Here is a 6,308-nt window from a genome sequence, read left to right as displayed (position 1 = left end):
TACAGAATGGGAGAGGATATTTGCAAATGACCTATCAGATAAAGGGCTAGTTTCCCAGATCTATAAAGAACTTATTAAACTCAACACCAAAGAAACAAACAATCCAATCATGAAATGGGCAAAAGACATGAAGAGAAATCTCACAGAAGAAGACATGGACATGGCCAACATGCACATGAGAAAATGCTCCGCATCACTTGCCGTCAGGGAAATCCAAACCACAATGAGATCCCACCTCACACCAGACAGAATGGGAAACATTAACAAGGCAGGAAACCACAAATGTTGGAGAGGATGCGGAGAAAAGGGAACCCTCTTGCACTGTTGGTGGGAATGTGAACTGGTGCAGCCACTCTGGAAAACTGTGTGGAGGTTCCTCAAAGAGTTAAAAATAGATCTGCCCTACGACCCAGCAATCGCACTGTTGGGGATTTACCCCAAAGATACAGGTGCAATGAAACGCCGGGACACCTGCACCCCGATGTTTCTAGCGGCAATGTCCACAACAGCCAAACTGTGGAAGGAGCCTCAGTGTCCATCGAAAGATGATGGATAAAGAAGATGTGGTCTATGTATACAATGGAATATTCCTCAGCCATTAGAAACGACAAATACCCACCATTTGCTTCGACCTGGATGGAACTGGAGGATATTATGCTGAGTGAAATAAGCCAATCGGAGAAGGACAAACAGTGTATGTTCTCATTCATTTGGGGAATATAAATAATAGTGAAAGGGAATATAAGGGAAGGGAGAAGAAATGGGTGGGAAATATCAGAAAGGGAGACAGAACATGAAGACTCCTGACTCTGGGAAACAAACTAGGGGTGGTGGAAGGGGAGGAGGGCGGGGGTGGGGGGAATGGGTGACGGGCACTGAGGGGGGCACTTGACGGGATGAGCACAGGGTGTTTTTCTGTATGTTGGCAAATTGAACACCAATAAAAAATAAATTTATTATAAAAAAAAGAAGTGTTTGTAAATATTTCTAATATAGATTTTCCTTAAAATCTATTGTTACAACCAAGTTTAAAGCCTTCAACCGAAGATGATATTTATTCTCCTAGTGTTACAAGGCCGTGGATGAGTCAGGTCGGAGGCTGCCCCACGGAAGAGCAGACTGGGGCTCACATCCTCCCTCTACCAGCCAGTGTCTGCAAGAGCCTCAGCACCTCAAGAGTGGCTGGAGATCTGGGTGCCCTCACTGGGGTGTGTCTCAGTCTCTTCACGGTTCACAGCCTTCCTATGGAGTCCCTTATTCCTTCTCCTGCCTCTCCCTTCCCTGAAGATGCCTGGGTTGGTCCCATTTTTGCTCTAATCACCTATAGTTCTTCCTTTAAGGTCTCCAATTAATTAATTATTTAATTATTTTTTATTTAAATCCAATTAACATACAATGTATTATCAGTTTCAGAGGTAGAATTTAGTGATTCATCAGTTGCATTATAACACCCAGTGCTCATCCCATCGAGTGCCTTCCTTAATGCCCATTACCCAGTTACTCCGCTCTCCTCACCCCCCTCCTCCCTTCCAGCAACCCTCAGTTTCTGACCTATGGTTAAGTCTCTTATGCTTTGTCTCCCACTCTGTTTTCATCTTATTTTTCCTTCCCCTCCCAACTGTTTTATTTCTTAAATTCCACATATGAGTGAAATCATATGATATTTGTCTCTCTCTGACTGACTTACTTTGCTTAGCATAACCTCTAGTTCTACCCACGTCATTGCAAATGATAAGATTTCATTCTTTTTGATGGCTGTGTAGTATTCCATTGTACGTATATACACTACACTTTCTTTATCCATTCATCTGTCCATGGACATCTGAGCTTTTCCCACAGTTTGGCTGTTGCGGACATCACTGCTATAACTATTGGGGTGCAGGGACCCCTTCAAATCACTATGTTTGTATCTCTGAATAAATACCTAGTAGTGTCATTGCTGGGTCTTACGGTAGCTCCATTTTTAACTTTTTTAGGAACTTCCACAGTTTTACAGAGTGGCTGCACCAGGCTACATTTCCACCAACAGCGTACGAGGGTTCCCCTTTCTCTGCATCCTCCCCAACATCTGTTGTTTCCTGACTTGTTAATTTTAGCCATTCTGACTGGTTTGAGGTTGTATCTCATTGTGGTTTTGATTTTTAGTTCCCTGATTAAGGCTTCCAATTTAGTATGACTGTGGCACTGTTGTCTTTCTTCCAGAGGTATAGCCATTTGACATTTTTTGAGTCAACAGTGCTAATAAATGGGGTGGCTGGGTGGCTCAGTGATTAAGCATCTGCCTTCGGCTCAGGTCATGATTCTGGGGTCCTGGGATCGAGTCCCACGTCAGGCTCTCTGCATAGATCCTGCTTCTTCCTCTGCCTGTGTCTCTGCCTCTCTTTCTCTGTGTCTCTCGTGAATAAATAAAATCTTTAAAAACTACAACAGTGCTAATAAATGGACTTGATCTATACCTCAGATGACTAAGAACAAGTCACCTGGCATTAGCACACAGTTTCACCCAAAGAACAGGGGGTTACAGGTCAAGCGACATTTGCTGAATAAGAAATTAATAATCTCTTCTCTAGAACATTTAGCCCACATGTACCTCTCAAGGTTGGATATGCGAGCCAAGATGAATGTGTGGGTAATGAGGAGAAGCTACATGTCCTCTTAAGTTCTACTGCGGTAAAAGGTCAGCTGTACAACAGATCAGAGGGCAGTTCCAAATTGCCCTCGGAACAAGGTAAGCACACCTGTCCTAAGTATAACCATGAATGCTACTTCTCAGCAATCTAAAGTTCCCAAAGCACTTCACACATGCCTTCAACACTATAAAGCAATGCATAAAGTATATTATTCACTCTGCTTAATAGTGAGAAAACTAGAGCTCGGAAGCAGTAATTAGATTGCCCAGTATCAGAAGACCACATGGAGTGCCAGAGCTGACACTGGAACTTAGAGACTTTAATTACGAATGCTGGATTCTTTCTCACCCCTCCCTACTGCTTTTCTCACGATGTACCTTAAAACACTGCTTTCACCAATATTTTTACACTATTTATACTTATCATGTACTTTTTATTTCCCCTGGTGTTTCTTCTCTCATTTATAAACCGTAAATCCTGATATAAAGGTTATGATTATTACTTTACTGTGGTATAAATTTGGTATACGATCTGTATCATTTTGTAACTCAACATATTTGAGAGACAAAGAATGCAGAGAAATCCCAACATTTCTAAATGTCTCATCACTTGACCACATGGGAAAGTAGCTATTTTATCTGAAAATTAACATATTAAAACCCTGTAATTTTACACATTCTCTTCTGTATGTAGTTCAAAAATACAGAAACATATACTTGTACCTTCAAGTGTTATTTTGATGTGCAGGGTAGGATGTTGAAACTGCAGTAAACAGTGGTTCAAAACTCTTATTCTTCAAAGGAAATACAAGACATAAAAAGACTCACCTATTTGTATAGGTCATGGGTTGGCAAACAATAATGGCCTATGGGCCAAATTCTGCCTGTCATCTGTCTTTGTAAATAAAACTTTATTGGAACACAGCCATGGCCATCTACTTACACATTAGTGTCTACGGCTGCTTTCACACTACAATAAGTGAGTTGAGTAACTATAACAGAAACCATGTTATGGCCTGCCAAGCCTCAAATACTGTGCTTGCCAACTCCTAGTCTATATAAATGAAAAAAAAATTAACACTTACTGTGTAGCAGTAACAACTTATCTCTGTTATCTCATTTAATTCCCTGAACAATCCTGTGAGGTGGGTGATAGTTGGGTACGTATTACGGCACTAACACATGTAACTTCTAACTCTCTGTCATACTTTTTTTCTGAGGAAAAAGAAAGTGGAATGGGGAAAGGAGAAGAATCAAGGACAATTTTTTTTTCTTAGGAGATCTAACCAGGCTGGGACCCTATGAGAGATGGATGTATCTCTTCAAATAGCTACTCTATTAAAGAAAGAATCTTAGCCCTCATATTTTCATGACTTAATCATTTAGCACTTTTCAAAGGCCTAAACTCATTTTTGCAAATAAATTAAGTTGAAAAGGAGGATATATTTTCTAATTTCTGATGATACTGATCCAGGAAGTAGCGGAGGTCTATAGATTCTTGGCTACATCAGAATACTGGCTAAATTAGTTTATTCTTTAATCCCCAAACAAGCTATGTAAGAATCCCATAAACACTGTCTGTTCAAAATGTTTTCCATTTCTCTTGATAGAAATGAATATAAAATAATAAATATAATGTAATATAAATAATATATATTCATTTCTATCTTTATTTCTGCATTTAACTTGTTAGGAATCATTTAAATAGAAATATGTATAGGGACACCTAGGTAGTTCAGTGATTGAGCATCTGCCTTTTGGCTCAGGGTGTGATCCTGGGATCTGGGATTGAGTCCCATATCGGGCTCCCCACAAGGAGCCTGCTTCTCCCTCTGCCTGTGTCTCTGCCTCTCTCTGTTTCATGAATAAATAAATAAAATCTTTAAAAATCAATCTACATATAGATAGAAATATATATTTTTTCATTTCCCTCTAGCTATTAATGATTTCCTAAAAAGTTAAATTTTGCCTTCAGTCTGAATTCAATTTATGAAAAGCTACAGCAATATGAATACTTCTGTTTAACTTATCCAGAAATGGTTGGGTAAATTATTCTCTACCCCCTACAGGATGATGATTCCTCTCTGTGGCTAGAGGAAAAACAACTTTCTCTACTCAATTTTTACGATACTGATGGGAGAACATCCTAGCTCTCTTTAAAAGTATAATCCAAGGAAGCATAGTCTGTGAAGGATGGCTAGTTTAATACAGAAAGCTATCTATATTTTTGAATTCCTTGTTTGTTTTCAAGGATGGACCTCAGGGAGTTCCTGTATTTTAACGGAGCCATTCTAAATCACATCCCATGACAGACTGAGTGAGTTCATGTAAACACAGCCAGTGGTATCATGAGTAACAAAATCTGTTTCCATCAGAAGCCCTTTATCCTGCGTAAGAGGCCTGTACACTAATAGGCGGCCGAGGCTAACATTAACCAGCTACAGCTGGTTCAATGCTATAAAAAGAACTAATGAAAACACAAATGCTAACTCTCTCTATTCCACTTCAGCCAGTACGTCAAGACTGCACAAAGACAACCATTTCCAAATACTCTCTGTGAATGAACTGGCCAGGCCTGGATTTCTGAAGTTGTTTACTGAACAGTGTGTGCAAGGACTCACTGAGCACTGAGGTGGGGGAGGACAGGAATCACATGATCTATTAGTGCACAAAGCCAACTTTCCAGATGATCTTGGATTTAGTTCTATAACAAATAGGGGGCAGAGAAAATTTTCAAAAGCAGCTAACATACTTCAAGCAATTTCTTAAATACACATGCACACACACACACACACACAAGTACATACTTTGAATACTAAGGTTTTTGTTATGAAAATGTATAATTAAATCTGAGATAAACTGATACCTTGTCAGATATTCTAAATTCTTAAATAAATGCAAATAATTTCTTACTAGGTGAGTTACTTTCCAAAAATAGCGATCTGATGAAGAAATTGTCACTATTTTAATTCTTTATACAACCAAAAAGATCTAGACTTGTAGTTTGTGCTAGTAGAGACCATCGTGGTTTTCTCTCATCTTGTCATCTCACAAATGGATCATCTGGGGCTCAGAGGATCCTTGGCCTGCCTGCCTCAGACCACGCTGCTTGGTGGCATGAAGAACCTGGATATCCTGGCACTTAGAACTGTCTCTCCATCTTGAGCCAGATGTGGCTAAATGAACATAGCCAAGAACAAATGAATAGAGTCCTGGCTTACTTCATAATATCATGGGTTTTGACCTAACCCAGCCTTCTAATGTATGAGGTTATTTGCAGTGTCAACTGAAAATTTAGGGAGTTTCCTTGGCATTTTTTCATGTTCTTGAATAGGCTGCAAGTGTTAGTGAATAAACTATTCTGCTGGATAAAGGGTTTTTGCCTTAGACATTCAGGGCTGATGCCTGGTGCCAGAGACATTATCTGCAGTGCAGATGCAGCTTCCTATGTCATCAGCACCTCTCCTCGGGACTCTGGTCCTGCACGGCCATGTGCCTATGTGACACACCACAGTGTTCTGTCACCAGCTCCATTTCTACATTTTGCCGAGACATTCACACAAAGTAACATTGACACCAAACCACAGATCCAGGAAGCTCAGGGAACACCAAGCAGGTAAGTGCCAATCCCTCAACACCCCAAACCCTACATCTTGTCATTTTATTTTCAAATTAGAGC

General features: G+C 40.1%; 1 protein-coding gene across 5 annotated transcripts in view; it reads right to left on the bottom strand.

Annotated features, from left to right (window-relative positions):
• Window positions 1–6,308, bottom strand: part of SPIDR (scaffold protein involved in DNA repair) — a 418,420-nt gene that overhangs the window by 106,279 nt on the left and 305,833 nt on the right. The gene's annotated exons all lie outside the window — the stretch shown is intronic.

The sequence above is a fragment of the Vulpes vulpes genome, chromosome 12 (assembly GCF_048418805.1).
Source record: "Vulpes vulpes isolate BD-2025 chromosome 12, VulVul3, whole genome shotgun sequence".
Taxonomy (NCBI): Eukaryota; Metazoa; Chordata; class Mammalia; order Carnivora; family Canidae; genus Vulpes; species Vulpes vulpes.
Note: the sequence above shows the minus strand (reverse complement) of the source record. Positions and strands in the feature narration are given on the sequence as shown.